The sequence below is a fragment of the Lutra lutra genome, chromosome 3 (genome assembly GCF_902655055.1).
Source record: "Lutra lutra chromosome 3, mLutLut1.2, whole genome shotgun sequence".
Lineage (NCBI taxonomy): Eukaryota > Metazoa > Chordata > Mammalia > Carnivora > Mustelidae > Lutra > Lutra lutra.
In genome coordinates this window covers 183,437,250-183,457,914 of record NC_062280.1, presented here as the reverse complement: position 1 = coordinate 183,457,914, position 20,665 = coordinate 183,437,250, and the positions used below count along the sequence as shown (strand labels likewise).

At 36.0% G+C, this 20,665-nt stretch overlaps 1 protein-coding gene and 1 long non-coding RNA gene across 2 annotated transcripts in view; both read right to left on the bottom strand.

The window, feature by feature from the left end:
• Positions 1-20,665, bottom strand: part of GPC5 (glypican 5) — a 1,410,504-nt gene that overhangs the window by 506,351 nt on the left and 883,488 nt on the right. The gene's annotated exons all lie outside the window — the stretch shown is intronic.
• LOC125094753 (uncharacterized) lies at positions 1,980-20,570 on the bottom strand. Its single transcript, XR_007125679.1, has 3 exons — positions 20,560-20,570; positions 15,412-15,418; positions 1,980-2,060 (listed from the first exon to the last, which is right to left on the bottom strand). It is a non-coding gene; the product is annotated as an uncharacterized LOC125094753 (long non-coding RNA).

Sequence of the window (20,665 nt, the reverse complement as noted above, 5' to 3'; positions counted from 1 at the left end):
TGGTGTTGGGAAAATTGGACAGCCACATGCAGAAAAATGAAATTGGATCATTTCCTTACACCACACACGAAAATAGACTCAAAGTGGATGAAGGATCTCGATGTGAGAAAGGAATCCATCAAAATCCTTGAGGAGAACACAGGCAACAACCTCTTCGACCTCAGCCGCAGCAACATCTTCCTAGGAACATCGCCAAAAGCAAGGGAAGCAAGTGCAAAAATGAACTATTGGGATTTCATCAAGATCAAAAGCTTTTGCACAGCAAAGGAAACAGTGAACAAAACCGAAAGACAACTGACAGAATGGGAGAAGATATTTGCAAATGACATATCAGATAAAGGGCTAGTGTCCAAAATCTATAAAGAACTTAGCAAACTCAACACCCAAAGAACAAATAATCCAATCAAGAAATGGGCAGAAGACATGAACAGACATTTCTGCAAAGAAGACATCCAGATGGCCAACAGACACATGAAAAAGTGCTCCACATCACTTGGCATCAGGGAAATACAAATCAAAACCACCATGAGATATCACCTCACACCAGTCAGAATGGCTAAAATTAACAAGTCAGGAAATGACAGATGCTGGCGAGGATGCGGAGAAAGGGGAACCCTCCTACACTGTTGGTGGGAATGCAAGCTGGTGCAACCACTCTGGAAAACAGCATGGAGGTTCCTCAAAATGTTGAAAATAGAACTACCCTATGACCCAGCAATTGCACTGCTGGGTATTTACCCTAAAGATACAAATGTAGTGATCCAAAGGGGCACATGCACCCAAATGTTTATAGCAGCAATGTCTACAATAGCCAAACTATGGAAAGAACCTAGATGTCCATCAACAGACGAATGGATAAAGAAGATGTGGTATATATACACAATGGAATACTATGCAGCCATCAAAAGAAATGAAATCTTGCCATTTGCGACGACGTGGATGGAACTAGAGGGTATCATGTTTAGTGAAATAAGTCAATCGGAGAAAGACAACTATCATATGATCTCCCTGATATGAGGGAGAGGAGATGCAACATGGGGGGTTAAGGGGGTAGGAGAAGAGTAAATGAAACAAGATGGAATTGGGAGGGAGGCAAACCATAAGTGACTCTTAATCTCACAAAACAAACTGAGAGTTGATGGGGGGAGGGGGTTTGGGAGGGGGGTGGGATTATGGACCCTGGGGAGGGTATGTGCTATGGTGAGTGCTGTGAAGTGTGTCAACCTGGTGATTCACAGACCTGTACCCCTGGGGATAAAAATATATTATATGTTTATAAAAAATAAAATTAATTTTAAAAAAAGGGTAAAAAAAAAATAAAGAGGAAATATATTTTAAAGCACCAATAGGATTTTTTAAATGCATACACACATATGTTTGTTTATAAAGCATATACATGTGTTACCATCCCCTATATTAAACAATATATTAGTAAAGCTTAAAAAAAAAAAAAGAGAGAATAAGTACAAATCCGTTCTGGTAAATTTTGTACTTTAAAAGATGTATCCATTTCACCTACTTTTTAAAAATCTTGCTATATAGTTGTTACTTTTCTCATGCTATTATTAAAATCTACTTTTCCTTAGTACCACTGTTAATTTTTGTCTCTTCTTCATCAGCTGGATAGACCTAGGTCTTATTTTGCTAGATTTTATAAGAATTATCAACTATAGAAATTAAGAAAATCCCACTTCAAATTGCATCAAAAAAATAAAGTGCCTAGGAATAAATGGATTGAAAGAATATTGCTTAAATATCTATACTACCAAAAGCAATCTATAGATTCCATGCAACTCTTATCAAAATTCCAATTGCATTTTTAATGGAAAAAGAACAAACAATCCTAAAATTTGTTGGAACCACAAAAGACCCCCAATATCTAAAGTAATAAGAAGGAGAACAAAGCTGAAGACATCATGCCTTCTGACTTCAAACTATATTATAAAGATATAGTAATCAAAAAGTATGCTGTTGGGGCATGGGTGGCTCAGTTGGTTAAGCCTCTGACTCTCCATCTCAGCTCAGATGTTGATATCAGGGTCATTAGTTCAAGCCCCATGCTAGGTATGGACCTTCATAAATAAATAAATAAATAAAATTTGAAAAGTATGGTGTTAGTATAAAAGCAGCCACAGATCAATGGAACTACATAGCCCACAAATAAACCCATGAATACATGGACAATTAATTTATGGAAAAGCAGATAAGAATATATAATGGGGGAAAGGCAGCGTCTTTAATAAATGATGCTGGGAAAACTGGATAGCCATGTGCAAAAGAATGAAACTGTACCACTATTTTATACCATACATAAACATCAACTCAAAATAGATTAAAGACTTGAACCAAAGACCTGCAGGCATATAAATCCTGGAATTAAACTTTGGGGATAACCTCCTGCATCATGGTCATGGTGAGGACTTTTTTGTGATACCAAAAGCAAAAATAAACCAATGAAACTATATCAAACTAAAATGCCTCTGCACAGCAAAGGAAATCATCAACAGAATAAAAAGAAAATCTACAGAATGGGAGAAAATATTTGAGAACCACATATCTAATAAAGGGTTAATATCTGAAGTATGTAAAGAACTCGTACAACTCAGTACCAAAAAAACAGAAAATCTGATTTAAAAATGGACAAAGAATCTGAACAACCTTCTTCCACAAACAACATACAGATGACCAACAGGCACATGTAAAGATGCTTAACATCACTCATCATCAGGGAAATGCCAATCAGACCATAATAAGGTAACATTTCACACCTGTTAGAATGGCTATCATCAAAAAGATGAAAAATAGGTTTGGTAAACATGTAGAGAAAAGAGAACCCTTGTACACTATTGATGGGAAAATAAAATGGTACACTACAGAATGTAAAATGGAAGTACCTCAAAAAATTAAAATAGAACTACCATATTATCTAGAAATTCTGCTTCTGAATATTTATCTCAAGGAAATGAAAACACTAATTTGACAAGCTATATCAATTCCCATGCTCACTGCAGCATTATTTACTATACTTGAGACATGGAAGAGACATGTGTCTGTTAAAAAATGAATGAATGGATAAAGAAAATATTTTATATATATATGTATATATGTATATATAATATTCATATATAATATATAACGTTTTATATGATATATATAATATATAATTTATATACATAATGTTTTCTTTATCATCCATTTATTTGGATGGATATATACACACATACATACACACATACACATATATACACACATTGTATAATATATATATATACACATTTATACATAAAATATGGTATATATATATAGATTATACATATACACATAGTATGTGTATATACACATACATACACACACAGTGGAATATTATTTAGCCATTACAAAAGGAAATCTTTCCATTTGCAGCAACATGGATGGACCTTGAGGGCATTATTCTAAGTGGATTATGTCAGAGAAAGATAAATACCCTATGATTTCCCCTACAAGTGAAATCTAAAATGAAAAGCCTCCCTGCAGCCCCCCCCCCCCCCAAGTAAAAACCTAAGTCACAGATTTAGAAAACAGATTAGCTGGTGGTTGCCAGGGGCAGGGGCTGGGAAGTGCACAAAATAGATGAAGTGGGTCTAAACTACAAACTTTGGGTTATAAAATAAGTCATGGAGCTATAACATGCGTGGTGACCTAGTTAACAACACTGTATTATGTATTTAAAAGTTGCTAAGAGAGTAGATCTTAAGAATTTTTATCACAAGAAATGAAAATTTATAAATGTGTGTGGTAATGGATGTGTACTAAATATTTTGTGATCATTTTGCAGTATATATATTTATCAAGATTATTATACCTCTGAAATTAATGTAATATTATATCAATTGTGTCTCAAAAAAAAGGAGCAAAGAGGTCATTACATTTTTAAAAAATGGACCAAAGGACAGTAATCTTGAGAATATTTTAAGAACCCATACTGAATTCCTGCACCCATACTGTAATAGCAGTCTTACATTAATATATCGTTAACACACATAGGCTCCAGGAATATGGTTTAGGTGACATTTAAAAAATTTTAAGTCACATCTAAAGAATTATGGGTCAATGGTATTATCACTGTATGGAGTCCTTTTTCCTAGAGAAGTAGACTTATCTTTTAAAAATGACTTTCATTCTTTGTCATATAAATATAATACCTATTTGGTCATTTCAGGACAATCCACACTTACACACCCTTATCTTTTAGAATGCAATTTCTTGCCTTTTCACCATGAGATTGGGCTTGTCATCGTTAGTTTCCACTACTCTCCTAGTACAGGTTTCTCCCACCATGCATAAGTACAGTGTTATGCAAATGTCCTACACCAAAATGGTTGAAAGTGAGATGCATCCCACACTTTCTCAGGAAGTTCACATTATGCCACTTTGCTTTTGGGAAAGACCAGCAATAGTATCTGTTTCACTAACCAGAAATTCTAGGAGAATTTTAACATTAAAAAAAAACAACAACAACAAAAAACAGTTATCATACTATAGCAGATCTTTCATAAAAGTGAAGTGGTATAACACAAACTTTTGGAAAGTGGGGGATACTCATCTAAGACTGGATAATGAATTAGCGAAAGAACATGGATAATAACACATGTTCAATAAACTTATGTGGAAACGAATCAAACATTGATTTTATATCGAACAGGTTTTGGCAGAATACAAAACTCTGGCGCATTTCATTTAGATAATTTAGTGATGAATGTTTTATTGGTGAGTTTAAATTTTAAAACTGACTTTACAACTGCTACCAATGTTTGATTGAAATGTGGTCAGTGTTAGGAGGAAGCTACTGAAATGTTAATTTCATAAAAATTACACTAAGATGGGTTCATTTTAAAAACAGAAAGCATCAATATAAATCAAGACAACCCTATTACTGTGTTTCAATACATGTCTGACTTATATCAAAATAGCCTAGTTTGTTGAAAGTCAAACTGGAGAACTCATGAAATGAAATACAGTAAAAGAAAAATCAGACAGTAATATACCATGATTTCAGAGGAAAGAAAAATAAAAGAGGTAGTTTAAGGACAAGAATATCAACAGAACCACAAAATCAAACTGAAAGCCCTGTACTCTATCGTATAATATAGGGCAATTTGAACTTCACTTTGTCTTCCAAACTCTGTCAGTAATTAGCAATTTCCTGCTCTCCCTGGCTCCTGGGATGTAGGCACAGACATATTGATCTCCATGCTGGTGAAGTATCACTTTGCAGTAAGTGTCTAAGTGGTGTTGTAACACCCGGTACTTTGATAGCCTAAAAGGACACCTCCAGACCGACCTCATTAGGAAGAAGTAAGACAAATGTTGGTCCCTTGATAAATAAAACAGAAAACCAGTGGTTGTTGTGAACTTCCCATCTCACCAGGTTACTCTTTCATGTATTATCTATTTAAAATTTTTTCATTAAAAATTAAATATAAAATATTGAGTTCTAGATAGACAAAATGATCATCTATTAAATAATGTTGTAATATATGAAAGTGAAGTACACGGAAATGTACATAAAGCAATATGATAAAATTCTTATTTAAATAAATTTAAATTAAATATTTTAATATTTTATAATAAATATGCATGTATTATGTAAATATATATTTATATAATAAAAATGTGCATTTATTATATAAATATGTATTTATATAATGCATACAGATTCATGATATATTTTATATATAATTATATGTTATGCATAAATTTTATATATATTTGTATATTTATTATTATTTATATAATTTATATGTTTATATTTATGTATTTATAAATTTATATATTTATATACTTTAAATAAATCCCCTGAAGATAAAGTTTGAATGCCCAAGGCTGGAGTAAAGAAAGAGGTGAGAGAAAAAAAAAAAAAGAAGAAGAAGAAAGAAAGTGGTAGAATGCTTTTGGTTTTTTTAAGACTTAGAATATTAACTTAAAAGCAATGAGAAATAATGGAATGGTTTTCAGCAGGAGAATGACATGAAAACACTCATATTTTTAAAGTATAATGTGGCATCACTGTGAATAATAGCAACCAAGAATAGGGGCACCAGAACTAGTTAGGAGACTCTCACAATATTCCAGAGGAGAAATGACTCCTTGATGAACAATGGATAAGAATTGATAATTGATTAGAAATGGATAAAAAAATCTAGCTAAGGAGTATGGAATGAAAATTAAAAAGTTAGAGCTCAGTGCAATGGACACCAGGTCCCAAAGAAGGCAGTTGCAGAGATCAGAGTTGAGCGAGAAAGTACAAGGTCAAAGGTTGTGGCCTGATATAGAAGTCAAACAATCAGAAGACATGAGAGTTTCCAGAAAATAGGACAACTGGTGAGAGATGTTAGGGATGCAGAACTCAAGATATCAGACTCATGATCAAGGTTAAGAATATAAACTTTCTTGCTATCTCGTCCTACAATTTCAAATATGATATGTCCCACATAACAATGATTTCTGACTCATAAACAAGCTACCCCAATCTGACTCCCCTTTATAAGCATCATAACTTATAGGATATTTTTCACAGTTTTGTTGGTAGTTTTCTCCCTCAGTAAATACTATGCTCTAAGTTTTAATCATTTTTTATTGATTACACACAATAAGATTTCTTTAGTATTTAAAAAACAACAAATAACTTTAATAGGGGTTTTACTTTGACAAAAATTTCATGTTTGTAATCATTCACTTTTTTTTTTTTAAACATGTAATGTTATTCATTCATTCATTCAGAGAGTGCACGAGTGAGGGGGAGGGAGAGAGAATCTTAAGTAGGCTCCATGCCCAGCTTGGAACTTGATGTAGCGCTCCATCTCCCAACCCTGGGATTATGACTGGAGCCAAAATAAAGAGTCAGAGGCTTATGGGACTGAGCCACCCAAGTGTCCCATTCAGTTTACTTGCACACAAAGTTGTATTAAATCAGCACTTCAATTCTTAATTATGGGATCAAGGTATTTTTGAGGTCATGTGCCTGGGTGGTATAGTCAGTTGAGCATGTGACTCTTGGTTTTGGCTCAGGTCTGATCTCCAGGTAGTGGCATGGAGCTGGGCTCCATGGTCAGCGTGGAGTCTGCTTGAGTTTCTTGCTCCCTTTCTCTGGTCTCCTCCTCAAGCTCTCTCTAAAATAAATCTCTGAAGGAAGAAAAGATATTTCTGAAGAAAATCTGAAAAGATGTTTCTCTGTTGTTAAACGAGTTTCTATAATATTTACAGAATTATTTTACATTGATCAATACAAAGTTTCTTCTAATCTTGTAACTTAATCCATGTTTCTTCTCTAATCTTCATTTTAAAAAAAAGAGCAACTATGTCTTAATCAAAAATTTAGAGGCTGATCCCAGTATAGGATGTATTTAGAATTTAGTATATGTCTTTAGAATTTAGGCCCCATATAAATGGAACTGAAACTCAAATTTATTTCCTCCTTAAATGCTTGCTATGATAAAAATCCATTGTGAAATGTCTAAGGAAAGCCCTTGGAATTTTTTACTAGGAAAGAAATCAGAGCACAGTAATGGTCCATGTAATTTGTTGTTGTTTTTTAACTAAGTATTTCATCATCTAATCTCTTCTTTGCTTGAGAATATGGACATATTTACTTTTATCTAAACTCTCCTGAAACTAGAATAAGTAAATTATCATTTCCATTATTTTGTCAAAGATTTCTCAAAATAGGTATTTTCTTAAAATAAAAACTTTTAGGGGCACCTGGGTGGCTCAGTAGGTTAAAGCCTCTGCTTCGGCTCAGGTCATGGTCTCAGGGTCCTGGGATTGAGCCCTGCACCGGGCTCTCTGCTCAGCTGGGAACCTGTTTCCTCCTCTCTCCCTGCCTGCCTCTCTGCCTACTTGTGATCTCTGTCTGTCAAATAAATAAATAACATCTTAAAAAAAAAAAGTGCAGGGGCACCTGGGTGGCTCAGTGGGTTAAAGCCCCTGCCTTCAGTTCGGGTCATGATCCCAGGGTCCTGGGATCGAGCCCCATATAGGGCTCTCTGCTTGGCAGGGAACCTGCTTCCCTTCTCTCTCTGCCTGCCTCTCTGCCTACTTGTGATCTCTGTCAAATAAATAAATAAAATCTTTAAAAAAAAATGCAAACTTTTAGAAACTAAGAAGTACCAGAGCAAATCAATGCAATTCTGCAAAGCATGAAGAGAAAAATGCTTGTTGTTTTAGTGCTTCTTGACAGAATGATGTTCATTACACAGTATTTGTATGTTTTACAACCCAGTAGCCTATATATGACACTATATGCTATACAAGGAAACATAAGGAGTAAAATTGTTTATTATTTTTGCTCATTAAAATTAAACTGAGTTTTTGTATCTGGTGGGAGTAGAAGTCAAACATTTAGACTTTCATAAAATCCAAACTATTTTTTATCATCAGTATAGCATGTGACCAATTTTATATTTTACCCCTTCATAGTTTCAAACCCCACCCTTTCAGAAATAAAGAACTATTAAAATTACACTGCTTGGGGCACCTGGGTGGCTCAGTGGGTCAAAGCCTCTGCCTTCAACTCAGGTCATAATCTCAGAGTCCTGGGATTGAGCCCCGCATAGGGCTCCCTGCTCAGCAGGTAGCCTGCTTCCCCCTTTCTCTCTGCCTGCCTCTCTGCCTACTTGTGATCTCTGTCAAATGAATAAATAAAATCTTAAAAAAAAATTACACTGCTTAAAATATTCATGTTTTAATATAAAAAGTTTTTAAAACTCTGAAAACCTAAGATTATTTTTATATTTGATAAAACACTTTAGTTTTATAACTACTCTCAAATAGTTAAGAATTTAGATGCGGTCATATTTCAGAAACTGGGTGAGTAGACTAAAAGTTATTATATCTACTTGCTTCACATTCAGTTTTGGCTTGGATTTGGAGCATGGTCATTGATGGAAGTCTCATTTTCCAAATTCCACCTATTTTCATCATTATATACCATTATTGTTTCTCTGAAAGTAAACAACATAGTTATCATTTGCATATAATTTTATTATGCAAATGTGTAATATGTAAATATTTTCTGATTATGCATTAATCAATAAGCCAAAATTTCACCTCTTTTTTTTTTAAAGATTTTATTTATTTATTTGTCAGAGAGAGAGAGGGAGAGAGAGCGAGCACAGGCAGAGTGGCAGGCAGAGGCAAAGGGAGAAGCAGGCTCCCTGCTGAGCAAGGAGCCCGATGTGGGACTCGATCCCAGGACGCTGGGATCATGACCTGAGCCGAAGGCAGCTGCTCAACCAACTGAGCCACCCAGGCGTCCCAATTTCACCTCATCTTAAACATTAATACTAAAGTAGTGCTAATTTTCCTGTATTTTTTGTCATTTAACTTTTGAGTGTATTTTTAGTAAAGTTAAGCAGAGATGATAAAGTGAATATGTGCCACAAAAAGTAAACACCTGACAAATGTACTCATCCTCATATATTTTTTTTTTCAGAGGGAAAAATGTTCTGCATACTTAGGGTCTCACACAAATTTAAAAACATTTTTGTAGATCTATGTCTATACACATTTGGCATCATAAATACATTTAATTCATTGTAAAAACAGATCTATAAAACTAAAAAATAAGCTACTTAATTAGCAATTAGAAATTATATGTTTGAGGGATGTCTGGGTGGCTCAGTCGGTTAAGCGTCTGCCTTAAGCACAGGTCATGATCCTGGGGTCCTGGTGTCCTGGGATTAAGCCCCACATCGGGATCCCTGCTCAGCAGGGAGTCTGCTTCTCCCTCTCCCTCTGCTGCATCTCCTGCTTGTACTCTCTGTAATTTTAAGAATTAATAAATTCTTAAAAAATAAATTATATGTTTACGATTTTATTTATTTGAGAGAGAGAGAGAGATGATGAGCAGTGGGGAGGGGCAGAGGGAAAAAGAGAGAGAAGCAGACTCCTCATTGAGTGGGAGCCTGACTTAACGTGGGGCTCAATCCCAGGACCCAGAGATCATGACCTGAGCCGAAGGTAGACACTTAACCAACTAAGCCGCCTAGGCACCCCTATATATTTGTTTTAAATAAAATTTCTGTAATTATGAGAATACCTTGCTTTAACTGTCTTTAACGCCTTTTTGGAAATGTCCAGATCAGTAAAAACAAGTTCCCGAGCTTACTAAAATTAATTTTAAAATTGCACATTTGTAGTAGCTTTGGCAATTCTCAAGCTCAAATTATAATCCTGTTTTCATATATACTCAATCAACATTTTCCTGTGTGTCTGAGATCAAATATCCTTAAAAATACTTTCAAGTGCACATTGCTAATTGGATAGTTATAATACCATTCAATTCACTCCTAAATGTGAAATAAATGTGGCAGAAGTCTAGCTAATGTCATAAAACACGAGGCTCTGAATAGGTCTCCCATTTTCAAGAAATACAATAAATAAATAATACATAATGCACTTAATGACTCCTTGAAAACTTCCATTTTAATGTCATTGATTCCTCAAACACCTATGGCCTTCTTATTTGAAGTCTAGGAAGGAAATATAAATAGAAAACTGTTCCCTAATCTTACATTATAGGTATAATAGGCCATCACATCTTGAAGAATATCATTAGGAAAGAAAGACATGAGGAAATAATGGAAATAGAAAACACTATAGACAATAATGTCATCTATATGTGTATATATATATATATATATATATATATGTAATGCTACTAAAGTAGTATTTATTTTCCTGTAATTTTTGTCATTTAACTTTTATTTTGAGTGTATTTTTGGTAAAGTAAATAGAGGTGATAAAGTAAATAAATACATATATTCATATATATATTCATATATTATATGGCATACATGTGTGTATATATAAGCTGTATGGTATATACATGTGTGTATATATATGCAGATATATAGCATCTGTTCTTTGAACAGAAATAATAATTTGAAATGGTCTATCTGGTGTCAAGCAAGCACTTTGATTTAATGAATGTTGCAGGAAAATAAGATATCTTCGTCGTCTTATTCTTTTCATTAGGGCTAAGTCTACCTAAGGGATCAAATTCAACCTATGAGGAGGACTGTAGAGAGCGACTTACTTGGACAAGGAAAGTTTCTCTATTTTCTAAAATAAAATTTGTGATGTTTCCAAATTAAAGTGCAATGATTGCAATGTGTCTTTTGCTCACTCTACACTGTGTTGTTACTTCCCACAACATTCCTGTGAAGTACTCCCATAGATCTCATTTTAAAATCAAGAAAACTAAGGATAGAGGCAGTTACATAAGTGAATTATCTCGAGCCATTTCAGCAGTAAATCATGAAGCTGGGATGGGGCTCAGACCCCTACGACTTCAGAGCTCACACTACTAACACTCTATTTATTGTCCGTCAATCATCTTTACTCCTCACTGCTAAAAGCCACTTAAAAGGTGAAGAACAGAGAACAGAGAAACAATGCAGAAGCAATCAAACCCATATTCCCAGCTTGTTTATTCTCATTCCATTAAAAAGGATTATCTTTGAAAGGTTTAAGCAACACTGAGATACATCCCGCCTCAGCTTAAGTGTACAGTTTAGTATTATATATTCAGTCAAAACTTCTGAAAATGTATTTTTGAGAAACTGGAAGGACTGCAAAGTCATTACAAAAAAGCACTTGAGAAAGTTCAGAGTGGGATAGTGGCTGGGACCGAGGAGGGAAGGAGACTCATGGTGTCAGCAGGGGACCTTGCCAGGGATATTTCAAAGAGTTTTAGGACTAAGAAATGAGGATCTTGCACATATGCCTTAATTACATAATTTATATACCCAGTTGCTGTTGTTTTGTTGCAAACTGTAATTACTTCTTACTTTGCTTACTAATCAAAATTGTACTGAGTGCTCCAGTTTTTCTTATTTTTGCTACAGAATTTAAATTACAATAAAGAATCCTCTACAGGGTGCGTGTTCGTTAGCATGTAAAGCACTCATCTGTAATATCAATTACAATGGTCTGGTAAAGATCTGAAGACAATGGTTTAAATAAGATGTTTTTTGGTCAGCAAAGTTTTGGTTGCACAGACACACAATATGAAATGAAGTAAGATGTACATTTCAGCTGTTATTCAGACAAAAAAATAAATTTCATTAGCCATTTTGGTGAATGAATTTATTTCAAGCTGCAAAAATATTTACAGTTGGACGACTGGAGGACGATAGAAGGGAGGCAATTTGAAATCCTGTCAGTCATCAACCCAGCCATGGTGCCTCCATTTCAACCAGATACCTCAGACCACCGCCATTTTGCTTTCTAATTAACATTACTGTGAATATAAAGACTGAGTAGACTTTTTCAATTTAGGCTTCTCTTTAGTGAAACTTCAAAATTTCACCATTCATCAGTTTCTCATTACGTGATAAAATATCCAAAGACAAAGAGAGGAACTGGATGAGAGGAAGTAGCTGAAACTCCCAGACTTCAGTTATTTTGAGAAAATATAAACTAGAGGCAGTTTGTAATAATTATGTTTTAAAATATATTCCTACTTTGATTTCTGCCTCACTGAATTTAGGGTGTTCTCATGGGCATTAAAAGATTGAGGAAGAAAGGAAAAGGGAAAGACTGCATCATTGAAGAAATTATTCAGTCTTCGTCCAAGAATGAACAGAGAGAGAATACACAAGCAATTAAAACGTAAAAAAAAAAAAAAAAAAAAAAAAAGTTAAAAAAAATCAAAAAAATCATCAAGTAACATCTTATTCAATATATTTAAAAATTTAGATTTTGGGGGTGCCTGGGTGGCTCTGTTGGATAGGCATCTGACCTCGGCTCAGATCATGATATCGGGGTTCTGGGATCAAGCCCCACATCAGACTCCTACTCAACAAGGAGTCTGCTTGTCCCTCTCCCTCTGCCCCTTCCTGTTTGTGCTCTTTCTCTCTCTCTCAAATAATCAAAATCTTTAAAAAGAAATTTAAAAACAAATTTTTGTTAAATTGCCTAAGATGAATTTAAAATGCTGAGCAATAAAATGTATCATAATTTAAAAGATACAAATAAACTGTATGCTATTTTTATTTAGAATCAATGAACTTTGAAAATAAAAACAATAGATTACTGTTTTAGAAGCAGGAAGAGAGGAAGAATTAAGACCACTCAGGGATCTCTTGGAGTTTGCCTGTTGGTCAGTGTGGACCATCATGTCTAAAAGTAAGTTATACTTCCCTAAAGGTTCGGCCATGCCTCACACCTGAATTAGCTGTTTTGTGTTCTGCACAAACGTGGCCTAGGACACATGTTCTCTCTAGCTCCAGATTCTTCTCTGGGAAAATGTTGAGTTCTTTTAAGAAACATAATTACTTTTTAAATACATATACATACACATGTGTGTGTCTGTGTAGGTGTGTCTGAATGTGTGTTGCTCATGAAATCAAATACTTTAGAGGGGGTTTAAGTGAAAAACTCCCATAACTTTCCCCCAACTTCTGATGCTACTACTGCCAGACCAGAAAAACAATGTTATGAATGTTTTGAATATTTCTGATAATTTTCACATAATGAACCTACATGCATATCTTTTTAAAAATTTACACACATGGGATTACAATCTATAGGAAAATGCTTGTTTGATGGATGGATGAATTAAAGAAATAGTAAATAAGAGTTCCTGGTGGCTCAGTTGGATAAATGTCTGACTCTTGATTTTGGCTCAGGTCATGATCTCAGGGTTGTGGGATCCAGCCTCTAGTCAATCTCCACTCTCAGCGGGGAGTGTGCTGGAGACTGTCTCTCCCCCTCTTTACCATTTTGAACCCTCTCTCTAAATAAATAAAACCTTAAAAAATTAAAAAAACAAAACAAACAGAAAAAAACAGTGAATAAAGAACCAACCTCTTCAGGGAATTGTATCCCCTCTATGATATGCCCAGAGCTGGTCCTAAGGCATCCCACAAAGAAGGGATGTTAAGGGACTTGAATAGGCACATGAAGGCGATTATAGTCCCCCACCATGGCAGCCTCCCTTAACCAATGAGGAGAGACAAGTGGGGTTAGAATCAGAGGATTCTGGGTAACTTCCCTTAGGGCCAGAACTTGAATGCTTGCTCTCAGTATACCAACCCATTGCATTGCTAAGTAGAGTCTCTCATCTCCAAATAGTGATTGATGTTTTTCTGGGGATGCAAATTATTTAATCAACCTTCCAACAACTCCATTAGTTTTCCATCTGACTAATTAGGAAAAGCTGGCTTGAAGCAAAGGAAGTGTAATGTAGAGAAGGAAGAAAATGTAGAGTGGGGGGAGGTTTTGTTTCCATAACTTAGTCTCATAACTGGTTCTCTTTCATAGAAGAGGAAGTTAATAACATCAAAGCCTCTTCTAACTCCAGAACAATTATGTTGAATGCAGTTCACCTAGTTGAAGTAAAGCACCTTTATTGAGAGATCTCCACTTTTTACAACTTCCTTTGATGACAGTTTACCAAGCCAGAAGACTGTGGCTGCCTTACGTGTCTTCTTGCCTTACGCTGTTGATAGACCAGCTATCGTCTTGTCTTTTCTAAGCCCAACATTTTTACTTCAAAAAGACTCCTCAAGTTAAAATGAATGAACAAATACAGCTGAAATAATAGCAACCCCTCTTCTATAATACTTGAGTTTTGTTTTTAGAGTGAAATCAGAAACATGAGTAGAGGAAGCCAAGATAAGCCATGGAATTCTTCATACATATTTGAAGGAAGAATTATAACCTGCTTGACTCCCTAGGATGTTCCACACCCTCAGTTTCTCAGAAATTTAGAATTGCAGGTCCTGACATAGGTCAGGGCACAAAATTCTAACAGGTTAAACCAAGGAAGGCATAAATCAGAAATTGCCTGATACCAGAACACATAAATTCAAGGAGAAGGACATGAAAAGCAGCATCAAAGGAAAAAAAAATACCAGGTCATTGATTCAAAACCACTAAACACAGAATTCAATATGGATTAAATAATAAGCACCACCACAAAATGATGAATAGGAAACTCGGCTGGGACCAAAGCACTGGAAATAGGTAGGGACGCAGAATCCAAAGAGACACTTTGAAGGGGGAAATAAAATGGCAGGCCTCTTCATGAACCCTCTTTTCCTTTCCAAGGATATGGAGAGGTATGAATGAATGTGACTTGACCTAGATGCACTAAGTGAAATCTTCTTCTGCCCGTGGGGAGTTTGAGGAATACCGTTATCATTGGTATCTTCCTGTGTATTTGCTCTGGTTCTTTTCAAATCAACAACTCTTACCTTATAGCCAAGTTCCAGAATATGTTCAGACTCATTCTTCTGGGATAAAGGCCTTGATTTAACACTTTTCCTCAATACCCCCATTTACTTGGGAATGAAAGCCCTACTTCTTTTATTTGGTCTCTTATGAATAATAATCTGTCTGATAACCCCATTCTCCCCATACTCTAACTTGGTCTCTTTATTTGTACCTGTAGTTTCCCTTTGGGGAACTTCCTACCAAGCCGTATGCCTGTATCTTACACCCCCTAGGCATTTGTATGCCATGTTCCTTAAGCCTATCCAGCAAGACCTGTTACATGTATGTGCACCAGCCCAGGAGTAAAAAGAGAAAAAGACATCTTTCCTATCCTCAAGGGGCTCTCATTTTAGTAAAGATAACTTGTTAGTGACCAGATGAACCACAGAGCCTTAAGTACCATAGAGTAACAGAAAGCTCCTTCTGCCCCCAGGCAACGTAGCAACAGCTCCACAAAGCATCTTGCAAGGAATCTGGGCCAGCTAGGAAAAGCCTCAGAGAAGGTTGTGTCAGGCTTTGGATTTGAGCTAAGACTTCATCTGATGAAGACAGGTCAAAAGCATCCTCCAGATCTAGGGAACTTCATTGCAGGTGGCATGGAGAAATGAGGACTTGCTGGTTTGGGAAGTGAGGGATTTGCTGGTAAAGAAGCAAGAGTAGGAAATGAGTGAAGATATGTGGTTTCAGGACAAAACAAAGGGTTCTTGGGTATCAGAGTCAAGGGTTTTGATTTTGTTCTGTAAGAAATCAAGGAGTCATCTACAGCTTTTAAAATTAGAGCATCATTATGTCTGTAGTTCAAAAAGTGATGTTGATGATAGTGTTAAAGATGACTAAGCACTTAGATCTCCACCCCTCTTATTACTGGGAACTGTAAGATCATTCCCTCTGCTCTAGCAGCTATACCGTTTTCCCTGATCCTGTTCTCTGACCTACAACCAAGATAGCCCTTATTTTGGTGGGTTGAACGTTAATTATCAGGGGAATCTTAACTTTCAAAATATCTAAGAAAACATGCTAATTTTCTGGACCAAATGTGAATTTTCTCCAATACATAAAATGATAACACAAGCAGGTATAACACACAGAGGACAGGAAAGAGGTGAGTGTTTTTGGGGGGGGGGTGAGCTTTTCAGATGGTATAGGAGAAACTTTGAATGAAGCAACAACATTGTCAATTAAACTGCTTCCGTGGTTCTTTGTTATCAGCTGGGAACAAATGACAATGATTTAAAGAAGGCAAAGACAAAAACCATCATGAAATGGGTCTAGGTTACTGCAGCAAATGATTATTAATAGGACTTTGTAAGAAAAATATTTCTTCCTTCTAGAAATCACCAAACAAGGATAAACATTAATTCTCAGAATGTCAGGAATGAAGGAAACACTGAAACAGATTAGCCCAAGGTAGAAACAGGATGAAAAGAATGAGGGTAGTACATAAAGTGAGATCAAAGGGAGCCTGCATAGCTCAGTCAGTTAAGCAACCAACTCTTGGTTTTGGCTCAAGTCATGATCTCAGGGTCGGAAGACAGAGTCCCACACCCAGCTCCAGACCCAGCATGGAATCTGCTTGTCCTACCCCTCTGCCGCTCTCTGCCCCTCACATGCTATCTTTCTCAAATAAATAAAATCTTTTTTTTTTTATTATTTTATTTATTCATTTGACAGAGAGAGACACAGTGAGAGAGAGTAGGAGAGGGAGAAGCAGGCTTCCTGCTGAGCAGGGGGCCCAATGCGATACGGGGATGGATCCCAGGACCCTGAGATCATGACCTGAGCCTAAGGCAGATGCTTCACTACTGGGCCATCCAGGCACCCCAATAAATAAAATCTTATTTTTTAAAAAAGTGAGGTTGCAATGGTTACTGTGGCCAAGTAAGGCAAGTGAGAACTGTTTACAACTAGAGAGATCATTCTTCCCTGGCCATAGAGCTAGATGTTGACAGCTGAAGCCTCTGATATCCCGATACCTGTCCTTTGATAAACAGAAAAATAAAATTGCATGAAGAAACCAGTCGAAGTAGAAGTAAATATTTGAAAAGTGAGTCAGAATAAGTTAATGTCGTTTGTTCCAACAGTTAGTATCATAATAGAAAACCAGACTTTAGTCTTAGAGAATGGAATCAGATCCTGGTTCTACCACTTACTAAATGCCAAGCATATGTCAAGATCCTGCCCCTCCCTTTGCTTTCAGTTGTATTATTTAAAATATATATTGATTCATTCAATAACCTGATTATAAGGTACAATAGATAAAATGGGATAATATATAAATGGCACTTGGTACGTACTCATTGAATGTTGAAGGACATTCTCCCACCAGATCAAGAAAGGGGATCTTGTTGCCAGCAACATAATGCAACCTCATATATGATGGCATTAAAAAAGTCAATAACTAATGACAAATCTTGATGGCACTGTCAGTTAAGGTATAAATCCTGCCTATTAGAAGCAGCTTCAACCAGCAGTGAGAATAGTAACAAGAGAAGATCAGACTTGTAAGGACAAATGTGAAGGGTGGAGGAAGAGAAGATAGCCAATGTCATGGGGAGAAAAAAAAATGACCTCAAATTTGGAAACAGGCAAAAGGATGCAAGGTTACTTTGCAGAGTAGAGGGTGCTATAGTAGCTCAATCTGCTTGAGGAATTATATGACCTTTGAGGTATATGTACATTTGTCTTCCTATTTAAGTACATTTAATAACTTTTAATTGTTGACATTAGCATGCAGAAAAGCAGTAAGTGAATGACTGCTGAGAGCAATGACGATACTTTTATGCCATAGCAATGTATCTTCTGTCCAGGATAGAAGGAATTCCAGATGTTAGTTTATTGCCCTGAGTTTTGTATCTATTAGCACATTCATTTTCCTATTCCTCTGACTAGCCAATCTCTAAGTTTCTTTTCCTTTTTTGGTTTTTGAACTAGTCTTACACATCCAGTGGGTCCTCTCAGTAACTAATATATTACAGGAAATCTTTGGCATATGTTCAGATTTTATGTGTCTATCGAGTCATTTCCAAGATTTTGAACATACTTTACCATAAACTTCTTTCCAATGATAGTACAAAACAGTTAGAAGTCTTGATTACTATGTGCATTTGTTAATGTTTCATTATAAATATGCCTTAGTTAATGATTTGCGTGTGCCTCACTGCCGATGTTACTTTCGTCTCTTATCCTTAATTCCACCATTTCTAAGTCCTTAAGATTCTTTTTCAGGTGTTGAGAAAAGAATAACTTTGAATCCATGGGGACTGAGCCCATTCCAGGTGGGAATGAACCTCCCTTGAGTATGCCAAGTTGGCCAACCATTTACACATTAACTTTGCCCACACAGCTTTGGTCATAAAAGGATGGTGCCAAGTGACCCCATCTTTCCCCAAAGCAGGGGAAAGTATAAAACCTGGCCACACTACCACTCCACATTCAATATAAGTGAAGGGCAGAAGGCATGGAGAACAGGTTTATCCATCACTTCAGGTTTTGACTTCACAACAGACCCCATGCCCACTTTCCTTCTTTTGCCCCCTCCCCTCCACCATGCACACACACCTCACACGCTCCCCACCGAGACTGACTGGAGACACTGTAGTAATGCCGCCTTCTCTGATAGCTAGGCACACAATCTTTCTGGGTAATGGATATATTCTTCTAATTTGCAAGTATTTTACTACCTGATATTACAAATAAGTTATGTAATAACTTACAAAGGACTTACACATAAGTATTTAATAAGCCCTTACTATGCACAAAGCATTCTATAGGTTTTGTGCCTGTGTGTGTACTAATGAGAATGTAGAAGACATAATTCCTGTTCTGGACTGAATGTCTGTGTACCTCTAAAATTCATGTATTAAAACCGAATGCCCAGTAAGTAACAAGGTGGGGCCCTGGAGAGGTCCTTAGATTATAAGGGTAGATCCCTCTTGAATGGGACTAGCACCCTTATAAAAATGGTCTGAGAGAAAGCCCTTGTCCCATCATGCAGAGTTACCATCAGAAAACCACGGTCTAGGAAGCAGTCTTGCTCCAGACACCAAATCTGCTACTACTGTGAGCTTGAATTTTCACCTTTCAGGACCGTGAGAAATGTTTGTTATTTATAAACCTCCTATTATTATAGCAGTCCAAACAGAATAAAACAATTCCTCGAATGAAGGTGCTCACCATTTATAACAATTTTTAATATTAATAGTAACTAGGTTGCGCTGAAAATGTTTATTTTTAAAGGCCCAATTTATAGTTGAGAAATCCTTAAATTACCGCAGGTAAAGATGTTGACTTTATCTGATTTACCCAAGTATTAATCATGGATCTCACAGTATGATCACTGAAATCATTATGTGAAAAATTGGATCAGCTGGGGCCAGAGAAAGCAGTGGGAAAGGAGAGGACAGCCTCCTGTTAAAGCACCTATATTTCACCCCCTAGGGAAAACACTTTTTCCAAAGTATTGATGTTCATAAAATTATTTTTCATGGACACTTAAATGTTCTATCACTATTACAAATTAATACGAAGCCAAGTAGACTTACAAGATATTAAAAATCAATAAACTATCAAAACCAAAGAAATAGATGAAAATGTACATACACACTGATGTTTCTATAAAAATATGATTAACGAGTTCAATATTACAATTTTTTTTCACTCCCAGACTATTTACATGTAAGCTTTTTCCTTAAAGTTTTAGGAAGAAGGGGGAAGAAAGGAAATATAATAATATATTTTTCCTATTTTGTGTGAGTCTGATTTTTTTTTTTAATCCTAGATATGTAAGCTACTTACTGGTAGGAGGCATTGTGCTTGAATGAGAATATCAAATCTGTCTTTTTCTTGTTAATAACTCTATTCCTCACTCAGAACTGCAACATAACAGTAATTAATGTTTCAGAGGATTTTAAAAAATCTCAGAATCATGAGTTCAGATTTATTTTCATTCAGAATCTTCCTTTGGCTCTTCTAGATATATGACAACATATTTTGTAAAATCATTTTTTCCTTTTTGCAAATTGAACTATGTAACTGTACTCTTAGTCTACACAGTTTTTCTAATTTGTGACATATGAAGTCCTTTTGGGATGCCTAGATAAAGAAGGTATTTCAGAAATGGCTCCAAACCTCTTTTTTTTTTTTTTAAGATTTTATTCATCCATTAACAGAGAGAGATCACAAGTAGGCAGAGGCAGGCAGAGAGAGAGGGGGAAGCAGGCTCCCTGCTGAGCAGAGAACCTGATGTGGGGCTCGATCCCAGGACCCCAGGATCATGACCTGAGCTGAAGGCAGAGGCTTAACCCACTGAGCCACCCAGGCACCCATAGACCTATAAAATCTCTATAGCAAAAAACAGTGAGAAAAACCAAAAGTCACACTCACAGTAATATGGAGAATGCTTTCCAGC